General features: G+C 47.2%; 1 protein-coding gene across 1 annotated transcript in view; it reads right to left on the bottom strand.

Annotated features, from left to right (window-relative positions):
* The window catches only part of AKAP1 (A kinase (PRKA) anchor protein 1), a 30,943-nt gene extending 15,768 nt beyond the window's left edge, over positions 1-15,175 (bottom strand). The window contains exon 1 of the mRNA XM_004684403.2: positions 15,140-15,175. The gene's annotated coding sequence lies outside the window, so the exon portion shown is untranslated. The remainder of the gene's footprint in view (positions 1-15,139) is intronic.
* Positions 15,176-15,302: the final 127 nt, after the last annotated feature.

Here is a 15,302-nt window from a genome sequence, read left to right as displayed (position 1 = left end):
TATGAACAAAGATAGTCTTACTTGTGTCGAAGAGAAATCTTTAATGTCTGTAACTGTGGTTCTCCAACTTAGCCGCACATTAGCATTTCACCGGGACAGATTTAAAGTCCCAAGGCCAAAGCAACACCCAGATAAGTTAAACCAGATTCTTCCAGGATGAGACCTGGATGGGGGTGGGAGTGGGGGGTATCTGTATACCAGGGTGGGAGGGGGGTAGGGATCTATGTGTGTTTTAAATTCAGGTGATTCCAATGTATAGTCAAGTTTAAAAAGCACTGTTCTGTAACAACCTGTAACAAAGATGGTAGCTTACAGGAGATTTGCCTTGTGTTCAATGTTTTTCACATAAAAATTAGTATATGAGAGAGAAAAGAGGCTACAGGGGAAGGGCATGCTCAGTATATCCCCAAGCTTTGTCAGATGAAGTCATACCCAACAGATTACATGCTGCAGAAAGTGGGGCTGGGATTTGAACACATTTTTCTTACTCTCAGTAAATTTAGACTGACTCATGCCAGGAAGGTCCTGACCAAAAAAAAAAAAAAGGTGCTTTATAATGGTACCCTGCAGCCGTCACCCAATCCATGGCATCCTGAATGCCCCACCAGGATCCTCAGTGCCCACCCCTCCCCACATAGTCTAGAGCCCAAAGACCCTATGCAGAAGAACCAGGAGCCCGGAAGCCAAGTGCCAACTGCTCTCCAGGAACAACCCTTACCTCCTGGACTACCTCCAGGGATGGGAAATGCCAGAATGAAGTATTCCAGGTGCTTGTGAAGAGATGAAATCCCCAGACAGGAGGGGAAGAAATACTTTATTTTTTCCCTTGCTGCTAGAAGACTGTGATTGAGAGGATCCATCTCCAAGAACAGAGTCAGGAGCATTTGGGGGTAGCAGCCACCCAAAGACAAAGTATGTTCTCAGAGCCTAGGGGGTTCACCAAGGTTGCCAGCTGCCTGCAGGCACCTCATGGGGAGCTTCCGGTGACTGGAGGCTGACCTTCCCACTAGTCAAGAAAATTCCCTCACTTCTTTGACCCTTCATTTCCAGGAGCCATATCAGGGTCAACCCCACCTCCCACAGGGTTGGAAAATCGGCATGGTACCAATTTCCCCAACTGACATGGACAGTTGGCTTAGGCAGCTGGTGCAGATCACACCGACCTTTCCTGAATTCTCAGGGCAACCTCTGTGCTTGCACACACACACTCCAGCATCCCAAGGCTTTCTGCACCTTCCTTCTCTAGGCATACCCTTTAAAAAATTTTTTTTTACTCATTCATACATACAAGACCTGGGGTACAGGCCAGTAGCAGGGGGTGAGAGAATTCCCCAAAGACAGAGTAGGGAACAGAACAGGCAGACCTACGAAAATACACTGCTGAAGGGAGCATTGGGCAGGTCAGGGGAGGTCTGCCACGCCATGTTGGTCAGCTCCCTGGCCAGGGATGCAGTGGCTGCAGAAAGCTACATAGTGCTGCCTTTAACCCCTTGCACCACAGGAAGGCCCTCTAGGCATAGGCTTTTGACTTGTTCTTTTTGCCCAGTGTGTGTGAGATTGTTTTTTAACCTAAACCTCTCATGATGAAAGTGGCATTTAACAAGCTCACAAAGCTAACTGAAGGCTGCTTCCTTGCCTCAGGCCCCAGACTTTCAGACAGGAGTGTCTTCCAATCAGGGAAAAGTCTCACAAAGGAATCCAGGGCCCAGCCTTAGGCTTGGTGGGTAAGAGATTTGGCTATTTTGAATCTGTTGGAATTAAATAGCTGCCTGCTTATTTTTAGCAGGTTCCCTTGCCTGGGAATAGATTCGTGCTGGCTGGTGGCCAACTGGTCACAGAGCTGCAGCACTCGCCACCGCCTGACCAGGTCTCAGCTTCACCTGCTCACTCCAGGTTCTAAAAAGATCCCTTCTTTCTCTCAGAGAAAGGCAGCTCTCAAAGCCCCTTACTTCTAGAGAAGTAATGACCTCACTCCCAACCTAATTGCTGGATTCTGGAGTATTCTGCTAAACAAGAAAACAAATTTCTGGGAATAGTAGTGTTGGCCCCAGTGACTAAGACAGTTTGGCTGCATGTTATTGTGGGAAAAGAGCTGCATGTAATTAATCAATGGAAAAGTGGATCAAGTTAGCTTTAAGAGCCAAGAGCCGTCCATCTGGGTTTGAGTCTGGCTAGCAAGGCCATATGCACTGTTTTACATACTCTCTAGGATGAAGATCTGAATATTCCTTTTATTATACCTGGGTTATTACATGTTGACATAGTCAAAGACCATCACTGGGTACAGTCACCAGCAAGAAGGATTTAAAACACTCCATTTCTAGAATATTTGTATGTAAAGTTCTCGCTGAGGGGCTCCTCCCTTGAAAGAGGTCTTCCTGAAAGGGTAGAGAACAGCTACATGATCCAGAATCTAAAGCCCAGGACCTGCATTCTGAGAACAGCAGGCTGTGGGTCAGTCCAAGGCCCTCTATCCCCCAACAGTTTGCTGAAGGAAGACCACACACACAAGACCCCAAAGATGCTGTTTGGTTAGTGTTAAATTCATTTACCTAACTCCCCACCAAGTTAAGGTTACACACGTACATTCAGATGTGCTTAAGCTGCTGTATGAAAAAACTACTGTCCACTAAAAACTCACAACCCAGATGGAAGGATCTGCCTCACACACATAAACAGAGAAGCCAGAAAGGCTGTCTTAATGACCAGAGTTTTTTAAGTTGCTATGGTGGCTTAATGACATAAATTAAGGTTCTAAACCCAAGATGCATGTGGATGGAAGGAAAATGAAAAGTCCCACAATAGATCAGCACAAGTCCTGAGAGTCAACACGGAAGAGCTGGTAAGGGTCGGACAAAAGCTTGACCTTTAGGGCCATGGCAACAGGAACTATAAAGAGTAGTGGCAGTTGCAATGAGGCCAAAGGAGAGCAGGGTCACAAGAGGCAAAGGCTTGGGTGAGCCCCAAGTGACAACCGCAGTCCAATACTGGCAGCCACCTAGTCACGGAGGAGACTGAGCACTTGAAATGTCATTAAGGAGTTTTTTTAATTTAATGTTAATTTAAATGTAAACAGTCACATACAACTGGAGGCTACTAGTGGATAGTACCATTCTACAGCGTGTTCCCATAAGACCCCAGGGAAGTACCAAAACCAGATAAAAGCTCCAACAGCCCAGCAACTGCCTACCTCGCTAGGCAGTGTCTGGTCCTGCTACCAAGAGCAGGGGATGAGTCGGTGGTAAGCAGGGCCACTCACCCTCAGCAGCATGGCTGGGGCGTGGGGCTCAGAGTGCTGGAGCCATGCCTCGGTGTGTCGGTCGCAGCCCAGCCCTGGTGTTCACAGGGTTGTCACCTTCATCCTTAAGGGCCCTGGGTGAGCTGTGACTCATGCTGGTCCCTTAAAGATTCCAAGTTAGATCACAGTGGGGTTATGAGGATTGTCCCCCACACCCTCCATTATGATGGCCCCAGAGATCAGCCATATGAGTTAGTGTGGCCAGACCAACCCCACTCTGTCATTCTGGGTAGGACATAAGTCATTGAACACTTCAAAAGTCACAGGATACTTTCTGGGCCTGCTCTCAAAAAGGTTTAACACACTAATATGGAAGGGGGTGGGGGGTGTGGTGAAAGGAGAAGGAAACACCTGTTCAGGGCAGCCTTCTCCAGCCAAAATGAAAACCCACAGCCCAGCACCAGGCGTTCCAGGTAAAAAGAGTCACAAGTGAAAAGATCCATCTCTGAACATGGTTTCAAATTAAGAACTCTCCCTCCAACCGGTTCAATTAAAAATTAAATTAATACCCAGTGGAAGAACTTAGTAAGAAAAAGAATGACAGAGGGTGAACTAGCTAGTCTCCCTCCTATGCTCACCAAATCCATGGCAGGTACAGCTTAATTAGGGTTTAAATAATAAAGGCTTTATCTGAGCAGTGTGGTTGCGATTATTTTTTCTTTTGTAGGAGAACTGGGTGGGGTGTAGACCAGATATGTGGGGACAGTGAAAGAATTCACCAGGGACAGAGTGAAGAGCAGAGCAGGCAGGTTTACTGAAATACGCTGCTGAGGGGAGCAGCTGGGGAAGACAGGAGAGGTCTGCTGCGCCATGTGGGTCAGCTCCCTGGACAGGATCGAACCCAGGCCAAGTGGTGACAGTGCGGAGACTTAATCTCTAATCCACCATGGAGGGCCCAGTTGTGATTTTAAAACACTAATGTCTGTCACATTCATCCCCACACGCCCCCCACCCCCCAGCTTTGTCTCCGGGCAACCATCTTGCTTTACAAATAAATTCTGACAAATTTCTGAGGCTGGTGACAAAGCAGGCACCAAGAAAATATTCCTGGGGGCAGAATTCCCTCCCATAACCATGGAGGGCTGCACAACACTACCCAAAAGGTATGAAATTGTGAACTGTCCACAGGCTAGAAAGCTAATAAGGATGGCACATGCCTTTTAAAGAAATCAAAAAAGAAGCTAGTATGAGGCAAGAGGCCCTTTCCACCACAACTACGGGGAAACAAAGTGATGAGGTATAAAACATTTTCCAAATGGCAAACAGTGAAATACAACTGGAAATCAGGTAAAGGCACAGGTAACTTCTGCTCAACAACTATTTATTGCATCTACAGGGGAGGAAGCACAGTGGATAAAGGACACAGAAATCAATGGAAGGTACTACTCTGAAGGTGCTTGTTTTTGGAGCAAAAATCCCAATGACCTCTTCTCCCAATGGACCTTGTTACTGCCACCCTCTTGCCACTGACCAACTGATGAATTTAGTCCAGGAGTCAGGCAAGTGTCCTGGCTGGGGTGGGGAGCCAACAGGAAATGGACTGCCAGTTTGCTCAGATTAGACAGCTGCAATGTCCTGGGGTGCGAGAGGAGAGGATGTCAGCCTGAAAGCCAGAGTAAGGAGAGGCAAGAGGGTTGGGTTGCCCACTTCGACATTAAGACTCATTCTCTATCCATTTCACATCATCTGGAAACAGATCTCCCCTTATTTAAAACTATTCCATAAAGAATACAGCCAGATCTTCTGCTGGTATGGCAGAAGGGTCTTTGTTGTCTTTGCCAACTTCCACCAATATTCCTGTCTTTAGCCACTACCCTACACACACACACACACACACACACACACACACACACACACACACACACACACACACACACACCATCAAAAGAACTCCTGTGCTGAGCCTTATCAGCTTGCTTTTTGTTGCCTAGTACATACTGTCAGCAAGATTCTGGAAGACAGTCCCACCAAGACAAGAGAGTAAGCCAAGAAAGCAAGGGGCAATTTTCAAGAGAGGAGGAAAAGAATTCCCCAGATAAAGAAAAGCAAAGCCAGAGGGCTGTGTGTTTCCCAAGAACAACATGGGCCCAAAGTACCAGGTGGGTCTAAGCACAAGAGCCACCGCACACCCATCACAGACGTGTGACAGCAATGGCTGTGGCTCAGGGGAAGCCAGAGAACCGGTGAGAGAGGCACAGAGAGCGAGAGCGACGCTAAAGAAATGAAGGAAACTAACTAGGAGCGGTGGGGAGAAAGAGAGAAGAAAGGAAATATGGAAAACAAAATAACTTTGCAGTCATAAGCAGTGTTTATATCATAATAGCATATAATCTAAACAGTAAGTGGGACCAAAAAACGACGCTTCCTCCTCCACACTAAGAGGAAGAAAAAAAAACAGCAATCAATTACCTTCAGAGTAGAAAAACAAATCAGTTATTTTCAAAAGGAAAGAGTGAAGGAGAGAAAGGAGCATTATCTATTTAGAAATATAGGTAAGAATTGGAGAACTCAGAGCAAATGGCTATCCTTCCTAACCTTGTGCACAATCAAGAGTCATATCTTTCTTGAAACAATGCTTTAATAGAAAATTAACACATTCTTACACTGTATGTATATACACAGCAATGTTCTATTACCACACAGCGTCATCTTTCTGGCTATAATTCTATAAATAAATATGAACATCAACTCATTTACTCACAAGTAATCCCTTATTTCCCCACAGTAACATGTCAATTTTGCTTCAATATTTTTATAATAAATACAAATATTAAAAAGAAAGTATAGATAACATCGGTAGAACATTTAAAGCCAAGTGGCCCCCTAACCCCACTGAAGGTTAGCCACATGAGGCAGCAGGACATCTCAGGACTAATGACCCCTGGTTAAGGGGTTAAGACTCAGTGCTATCACCATTGCAGCCTGAGTCTGAAACCCAAGGAGCTGACTCTGCACCACATCTGGCGCAGCAGACCACTCCTGTCTCGCCCACTGCTCCCCTCAGCAGTATATTTTCAGTAATTGTGCATGTTCTGCTCCCCGTCTCTGGTGAATCCTCTTTACCCCACACCTCTGGCCTAAACCCCAGTTCTACTATGTATAAATAAATATATCTTTAGAAAACAAATTTTATTAAACTCCATGAAGCTGGTTTCAGTGGAGAAGCAGGGAAAAGAGCCTTCAGGAAGCAAATGTGGAGGGAGGGAGATGGAGTCACATTTCAGATAAGATCGTACAAAAGATTCAGCAACCAGTCAAGAGAACTGAGCCCTAGGCATAAGCTCTTGTATGAACTGAATTATCTATATAAAAGATCCTCTACAATTGGAAAAAAAGATCCTCAAATAAAGTCACTTGTTTCATATCTGTGTAGATTTCCTCCAGGTACTCTGGCTCTTCCCCATACCCCAAGAGGTATACATCGGGTCATTGCTGTGTGTGAACTGTCCCAGCCTAAGTGGGGAGAGGGAGGGAGAAAGAGAAAACTGTGAGAGTATGTGTGTGTCTGAGATAAGCCCTGCGATGGGAGAACATCCTAGCCAGGGTTGGCCTTGTGCCTGCCCTGGGATGCTGGGATAGGCTGTGGCACCTGCCCCGTGAAAGGAATCACTGGGTTGAAAATGAAATGGGTACAAGTGATTGTGTAGTATTATAAGTGTTTGGGTCTCTATTTAAAAGTTAGGTGATATGTTTATGATCAGAAATATGCAATAGGAACAACTCTCTAGCCCATGGCAAAATATTTTATTATGTGTTATTTTGCCAAAAACCAGATTCAAAGAAACTATCTATGATGTTAAATGAGGATTTACTATATTGCTGGGCTTGTAGAATGGCACTAGTTGGGAGAGTGGAGAAAGTCAATCAACTTCTGTGTTTTGTGATTTAGATGAGGAACCCAGGTTGAGAAAGGTTGGACAAAATATGCTGGGTAAGGAGAAGCTTTAGACAAATTGGTCCAGGAATGCCTCTCTGGAGAGGTGTCAAAAGGGTTAGAGCAGTGAGGCACAGTGTGCCAAGATATGGGAAGACAGAAAAAAAGGGGGTTGGGGGAGGAGTAAGTTCCAGGCAGGGAATACATGTGCCAAAGTCCTAAGGCAGGAGCAAACTTAGCTGACTCAAAAGACAGAAGGAAGGGGAGGCGAAGATGAGGTCAGAAGGCTGCTGCCAGAGAAGTCACTGCCCAGCATCACTGGGCACTCTGCTGAAGGTCAAGGATATGAAGGAGTTCTTCCTCCACAGAGGGTCCATAAAGTCAAGAGTCTTTTTTTTTCATTTTTGCATAGATTTTCTTAGTACACAGAAGCTGATTCCAGAATCTATCCCAGAAATAGGATGCCTCTGGGGTTCGTAGTGAGGTCATTTTTGGAGTCCTTGGGTGCACAGGTGGGCAGGGCTGCTGCTGCCCTGCTCAGGGCAGAGACTGCACTGATACAGCCTTCTCTTTGGGAAGGGCTCTCTCCTCTGGGAGTGGATCCTTTGTTGCCACTTAGAATACACTATGTAGAATTTGAAAGGGGCCAGATTTCTACAAAAGTCCTCAATATCCATATCTTACCTTCAGGTCCAGCATCCTGACGCCCCCTACAGCAGTCTGATGACTGGGCCTGGTGCTTTGTGATCTAGGCATTGGTGCCTAAGGATCTTAGTTCCTATAGCTGGGTTAATGGAGAAGTTAAACCGGCTACCCTTACCTCCAGCTCTTGGCATTGCTTGAGCCAGGATTCTGGTTTTGTGGTGCCCCCTTTCTAGGTTCTCTTCTTAGCCCCCATCTTCTTGGCATGACAGGAGCTCCCTTTAAGCCCCAAGTCTCAGCAAAGCATTTGACAAAAAGCCCTGGGGTCACACCGCATAGCAGCCCTAGAAAATCCTAGAAATTCACTCTCAGCTGAGCACCCCTTCAAAGGAATCTGTTCCAAAGGACAATCCTGTCGGGGAGAAATAGTAACACAAACAAACACAAATACACACAAGCACGCAGGCTCTCAGTCCCACATAAGCTCTTGCCACTTCTTTGAATCAGACTTTGCGAAAACAACCTCACTCTCCAGCCAATATAAACCATAGGCAAAAGCGGGCCTTATATGGTACGAAGCACGCTTAATCAGAAACAGATAGATGGGCTGGAGTTGGCAGCTCCAAGTTAGAGGGACTAGGAGTGAAGGGGGAGGAATGGTAACTGAGAAGATCTGTGGGGAACAGAACTTCTGCTAAACTTGTTTTTCCTATCTCTTCAAACTCTGTTTCCCTATAAGAATCTCTATGGGGGGTGGGGGGAGGAGGGTTTACAGTTTGTATTAGTTTTTAGTGCCTATTTAATTTAGTGGCCTGTCTGTCCTTAGGTTGGGTGACTTCCCATGAAAGTGGAGTTACGTGGTATCCTGAGAATTTGGCTGCTGAGAGAACCAACGGTGCCCATTCCCCAGAACAGCAGCCCAACGGGGGGTTCCCTAGCTCACTGCGATGCCTGGGTCACATGCCTGCCTGGCCCAGGAGGTAGAGTTGGGCCCTGCCACAGATCCAGAATAAAAAGGCAGCCCTAGAGACCTGTTATGCTGCCAACTCCCACCACATACCCCACGACTATTTCTAGTGTGGCTTCAATTCTCCTTCCTCCCAATTAGGACGCAGCAGCAGCTTCAACACCAGGACTTACCCTGTACACTCAAGCCACACATACTTGGCCCTCATAAAGGATGCCACCTCTAAAAATAGTGCAACAGCACATGCTTGGCCTGTGGGCCTCACTAAAGTCAAAGGACAAAGCAAGGAGGTTATTCTCAGCACAGCCTCTTCTCAAGAGAGACAGAGCTCAGCGTGCATCAGGATTCCAGTTTCTTGGGCCTGGCCTCTCTCCCCACCAAGTCAAGTCAGGGTAAGCCACTGGCTCCTTTCTCTCTGAAGGGACAGGGAGCAGGGAGACAGGGTAGCAGTAGGGGGGAAGGAGATCTACAAAGATGGAACTGGCCTTCAGCTCTAGTCTCAGGCCAAGGCTGTGGTAAGAGCAGTGGGGGTACAGGGTAGAATTGGTGGCTGGGCTTGAACAGCTCCTGTTGCCTCCTCCAATGAGGACCAAGCTTCCCCCAGGTGACAGACTACTGAGGGCCAGGACATGATCTTGTGACGTCCATGTGAGGACTGACAGGCCATATTATTATTAGCTGGGGAATATGTGATTTCAAGGTGTCTTTCCAACCAGACAACTAAACAGGCATCTTCAGAACAGTACTCTTGGCAGCTACCTGGTTGAGAGGCTTTTTTAGTCAAGTAATTATTTGTACAACTGAAAGGCACCCAGTGGTGACTAATTCTGATGAGAAAATATGACTGTGGAAAGACAAGAGTGTTTAAAGCAGGTCGAATTTCCTGTAAAATTACAATGCCCTGTAAAATGGGCTATAAGTACCTCCCTCTGCATTTAGCTGTAATTCAGCTAAAATGACTCAAAACACCTAACAGTCTGACTCAGTTTATAGGGTAAATGATTTTAATTGTTTTAAAAGCCCAGTTTACGGACTGTGGAGATGGCACATGGGTGATTTGGTGATGGGAAACCCAAGGGGATTGCAAATGAGATGGAAAAATGCACAAAATGATGTAAAAACAAACTATTATATATATATGTGTGTGTGTGTATTTATATATATATATATATATAAAGTCCAGTTTATTTTTCTGGATGAAGACAGAGCAACAATGAGGCAGTAAATAATAAATGGCTTCTGATCATAGAGCTGGAGCTATAGAATCTTTGTCTAATCCAAAGCCGTTCAGCCCTCATTGTGTCCTGGAATCACCTTGTTTTCCTAAGGGACTCACTCACTTTCCTCGGGCACAAGCTAGAGATATTTAGAATCACAGATTGAAAACTAAAAAGGGGAAAAGATGCCTAGTATGTAGTAGGTGCTCAATAAATGCCTGTTGTGCATCTTATGCTGTCTGGGACCAACAAAAGAAAAGAGAGACTACGTGACAAGGTTCAAGCTAGCAGTGTTCAAAGAAAGCCCACCAAGAACTGAACAAGGAGGCATGTGGAGATACACACCAGCACTTCAGGAGCACCTCTATGACCAAACTCCCAACACTTCCACCCCCAGGCCTTCTGTAATCACAGGGATCCTCCCACCAAGATGGACTAGCAAGGGACAGAAACAAAATACACTTATTTGAAAGGTGTTTGCAACTTGGTTTAGCTGAGGGCCCAATTGGTATTCTGCAGGAAGTCTCCAGGGCCAAATAAACAGCAGGCCTTGTAACATCTGAAGATGGAGGGCAGTGAGCAAAGGCCGTGGGAACCAGCGAAAACCTTTATACTAAACTGGTGCCCAAATCAAAACAGCACCTTTCCCAGGGCTTAGTGACTGGCTCTTTTGCTGCACATTATCTGTCTCCAGACCCCTTACTACAGTCCTCTCTCAAAATGTTTCATAATTAATCACTGCCCTCCAAAGTGGCAGACCAGAACTAGTTTCACAGAGAGCTGATACATAATTTATCACCAAAGCTGTTGAGATAGTGGACATGGAAGACTAAAACCAAATTTGTGATGCTTTATGAGGTGAGGAAATTTAAGATTTTGGAGTTGGGCAAGAACTAAGGACAGCACTGTCCAGCAGAACTTTGTAATAATAAAAATGCTGTAGCCCGACATTTTCCTATACTATAGCTACTCGCCACATGAGACTACTGAGCACTAGAAATGTGGCCAATGTCACTAGGAAATTGAGTTTTAAATTTTATTTAATGCTTTAAAAAGTTTAAATTCAACTAGTCACACATAGTCATGAGGAAACTCTAGATCTTTTCCTCAAAGGACTGATTTAAAGGAGAATAGACACCCTTTAAACACCACCCCCACCCCCATGTATTGAGCATAGCTGTACCTCAGCACTAAAGTAAACTCAGATCCACTGAAAGCAATAGGTTGTTGTGTTTGGGGTTTTCCCCCACCAGTCTTGACTAGTACCATCCACAGCCCCATTGGCAACACTGCAAGGAACTCCACCTTCCAGCAACCCTGAGGCACTTTAGTCTCACTTCAGGGCTTTCAAGATCAGAGGGCCTTGAGGCTAAGCAGTCCTCTATTTATGAGCTACAGGAACCGAGAACCCAGACAGCCAAAGGACCTAACCACAGTCACAGCCAGGTTTCAACTCTGAAGGCAGTGTACCAGGTACTCAACCCCCAAATCCAGGCATCTAAGCCCAGAAGTGAAACAAGCCTCATCAGTTCAAAGCACTGCACACCTCTACTTCCAGAACTCACCTATGGCCCTACTTTAGGGTTCCTTAGTAGAAAATGGCCTCAGGGAAGTCTAGCTAAGTGAGGGTAGCCACTCAGGAGGGGACAGTGGTTTACTACTGATTACAGCAAATTATCAGACCTAGTGGCAAAAACATCCAAATGACAAGGATCTGGAAAGACCATTTCCCATGAAGAAAGGAAAGTTAGGGAAAAGGGCACCTTGAAAGTTGCCTAATACTGAAAGCCAGTGCTCAGAATGCTGAATGGCAAGACAGTACACTTCACTGCAACAATCTGCTTAGAAAGGAGAAAAGCCCGTGGATTTTCCTTAGTTCTTCACACAAAGCATTCCAGCAGACCTCCAAAACCATACTTGTCAATTCCCTATCTTCAATTTCTATTTTTATGAGTCACTGAAACAATCCTAGTGACCTCCAGCTTTATCCTCTCCTTAATAGTATTCAGAGCCATAAGATTAAAAGATTATGGTAGGGAGGTGTTTGCTTGCAATTCACCTAGATCAGTAACGGCCAAGGAAAAGGCATCCTCTGAATTTTAGTTCTCTCCAGCTGACTCTGCTAACTCAAAACATTCTCAGTGATCAGTTTGTTCCACAGCCCACATTTAAAATTAGCCCTCAGGACCAGCAGTCTTGCTCAGTGGAGTGTCACGTACAATGGGTACTTAATGTGAAATGATCCTAATGATATAACCTGTATGAGTAGTACCCAGGAAGGGATGTGGAAGAAACAGAACCTGCCCTAGGAAGCCAGGTGTAGGATTAAGATACATCCAACACAGACCAGGAACTCAAACTGTCAGAGATGATCTCAGTGGGCAACAAACCCATAGGTCCTACCATCTCCCAACAGAGGAAAACCCTCATGAATGACAACGTAAGGTATTAATTCACAACAAAACAACTTCTCCACAGAATACAATAGACCCAAATTGCAAAGAAGACTTCATTCTAGACCCAGAGGAAGATTAGAAAAGAGTGGCCTGGTGTGTCTACTCCGCAATGCCCTAAAAGGTACACATGCTGACTGGGAAGTTGAGAGAAACTCCTTTGTTTTGTTTTCCTTTCATTCCAACCAGGTTTCCAGATTTGGGGAGGGAGCAGTGTGAATAAAATTCAAATCACTCAAGTAATTCAAGAAAATCTTGGATTCTTTTGGAGAAGGGAAAAAACATGTTTGAGCACCTGTCATACCAGAGACTGTCCCAAGTCTCACAAATACCTCAACTTTTCTTTAGAGCAATGAAAAGGGAACATTATAAAAACTTGGCCTACATCTACAAACTATGGCTATGACCTGGCCTAAGTCCAAAGCCCATAGGTATTTTGAGTTACTATGTAACCAAATTGCATTAAAATATTGATGTTTAGCAACCTTATACTGGAGATACGCCAACTTTGGCATGTGAGCAAGCTTCATTTTAACACTTCCACCATCACCCTGCAGTGACCAAGTGCGAAAGTATTTCCTAGAAACAGCTAGTAGGAACTGTTATTCATACAGAAGATTCCAGCTGGGCACAAGTCCATTAGGCCAACATTCACACAACACAGACTTGGAAGAGATCAAAAATAAGCAAATCCTAGGCCACTACCTAACAATATGCATGACAATAAAGCCTATTTAATCCAAGTAGGCAATAAAGTTTTGTGATTTGAGAACCTATAAAATTCAAAGGACCTCTTCTAGCCCCAGGCCACACCTCTGAAAACTTATCCAGGGACTTATTACCTAAAACCCAGGAAAGTAGTTAAGTTAAAGAGGAAGAGTTCAATGTAAATCAAAAAGGTTTCAAAACATAATTTGTTTCCAGTGTTCAGAAAGTCTTAAAAGAATCAGCAGGTAGACCACCTGAAAGTCAAGAACAGAAATCAGATTCAGGATCAAATACAATTGCCCTCTCTACCTTGGAAGATGTTCTGCACCTTTAAGAGCAAAGTGAATGGGTGGTGCTTACTAAGAGTTCAAGTTTTGCTTTTTCTAAATATTTTTTTTTTAAAAGAAAAACCTAATTGAAGAAGGACACGTTTACAAGAGCAAGGAAGAGTTACTAGCTGCCAAAGAGAATAGCTTTTTTGTGAAAGTGATCAGCAATTGCAACAAAGAAGTTTAGGAGTTGGGAGTAGCAAACCAAACAACAGATAATGACGACCAGGTCCAGCAGCCCTGATTTCTCCACAAGAACTTACAACATCCAGTAGCCAGTACCTCGGAGGAAGACAGCTACTTTAACCTCACTAATTGCCCTACCCATACACTCCATCCGACTTGAGGCCTCCACTCGCACCTGGAGCGAAGTTCACCGGGTTTGCGTTAGTGGCTGCCCAGGAGCAGGAACCCCATAGTCCTGGGCATCTCGCCGGGAAAGAAAGATCGCGAAATGCCCAAGGGCTTGCACGCTGTCCGGGATGGGTTGAGGACTGCCAATCACCAACATCCCCGGGCCTCCTTTGGCAACCGAGTAACCAAACTCTGGGGCTCAAAATAGTTGAACCGCTGAAAGCCCGCCCCGAGACGTCCAGATCACCGGCTCCATCCGCTCATTTTGAAACATATCCCCGAAATTAGCAAGGTGCCTCCAAACCGCGAGTCCGGCGGCGGAGGGTGGGGGAGGGAAGATGCAGGCGGAGCGGGACACGTGACACCCGACACCCCCGGGGGTAAAGTCAGCGGGATGGAAGGCCTCCGCCTCTCCGGACACCTCTAAGGGGCTTCGAAGCCGAACCCCAGGGCGACACCAAACCCTTCCCCTCAGGGCCCTAACTCGGTTCAAACCCTCCGCCCGGACCACGGCTCCAGGCACAGTCGTCTCCTAGCCCATCCTCCGGTTCCTTCCACCGAGTCCCTTCCTCGTTCGCCGCCCCGAACTCCCCGGGGCTGGCTACCTGCTCGGGCTGGCCACCGCCGGGCCTAGGCGCGAGCCAAAGGGGGCCAGAAGTTGGGCGAGGCCCCTGAAGTGAGAATTCTACTCCGACATCTCGGGGAGGTGGGGGGTCCCCACGGCCTGGGTGGACCTCCTCCCCCTCCGGAACACCTGGCCCGGCCCGCAGCCCGCGCGCCGCCGCTCGCGGCTCGGCCTGGGTACACACGACCTTTGAAAAGTAAACGCGTGTGGGGCTGCGCGACCTTGGGTGGGACGCGCTCAGTTCTGTCTCACCCGAGACTGCGCGCTCGGGGAAAGTTTAGCCGCAGAGGGGAGCCCGGGGCGCAGTGTCCGCAGCCCGCGCCCCGGAGAAAGGCGACGCGTGTGGGGGGCACCACTCGGCTTCAGAGCGCCGCCCCAGACAGGCACACGCGATCTGTCAGCTGGAGCCGGCAGGCAGACAGCCCCGGCGGGGGAGGACCAGGGTTCGCGCAGGCGATGGAAGGCAAAGAAGGGCCTGCTTGACAGCCAGCGGGCAGGCCGGCGCCCCGCCGCACGCGCTCGGAATCCGGAGCCGCCTGCCCCCGAGGTGCCTGGAGCGCGCGTCACACCCCGCACCTGCACCCCGGATTCCCCATCACCCCAACGGTGCTGCCCTCAGGGCCCGGGCAGGTGGTTCGCGCGGGCCAGCGGCCCCCGCCGGCCCCAACTTACCAGCTCCTCTGCGACCGCCGGGATGCAGCCTCCTCGCGCCGCCACCCCCCCACCCCGGCCCCCGCCTCTACCCCGCGGCCCGACCCCGCAGCGCCGCACTCCAGTCGTTCCCCCCACGTGCTCGCCCAGGCCGGTGGAACACAGAGACATTAAATACTGAGGA

Source organism: Condylura cristata, unplaced genomic scaffold (genome assembly GCF_000260355.1).
Source record: "Condylura cristata isolate star-nosed mole 26May11 unplaced genomic scaffold, ConCri1.0 scaffold00017, whole genome shotgun sequence".
Classification (NCBI taxonomy): domain Eukaryota; kingdom Metazoa; phylum Chordata; class Mammalia; order Eulipotyphla; family Talpidae; genus Condylura; species Condylura cristata.
This window is presented reverse-complemented; position numbering and strand designations above follow the sequence as displayed.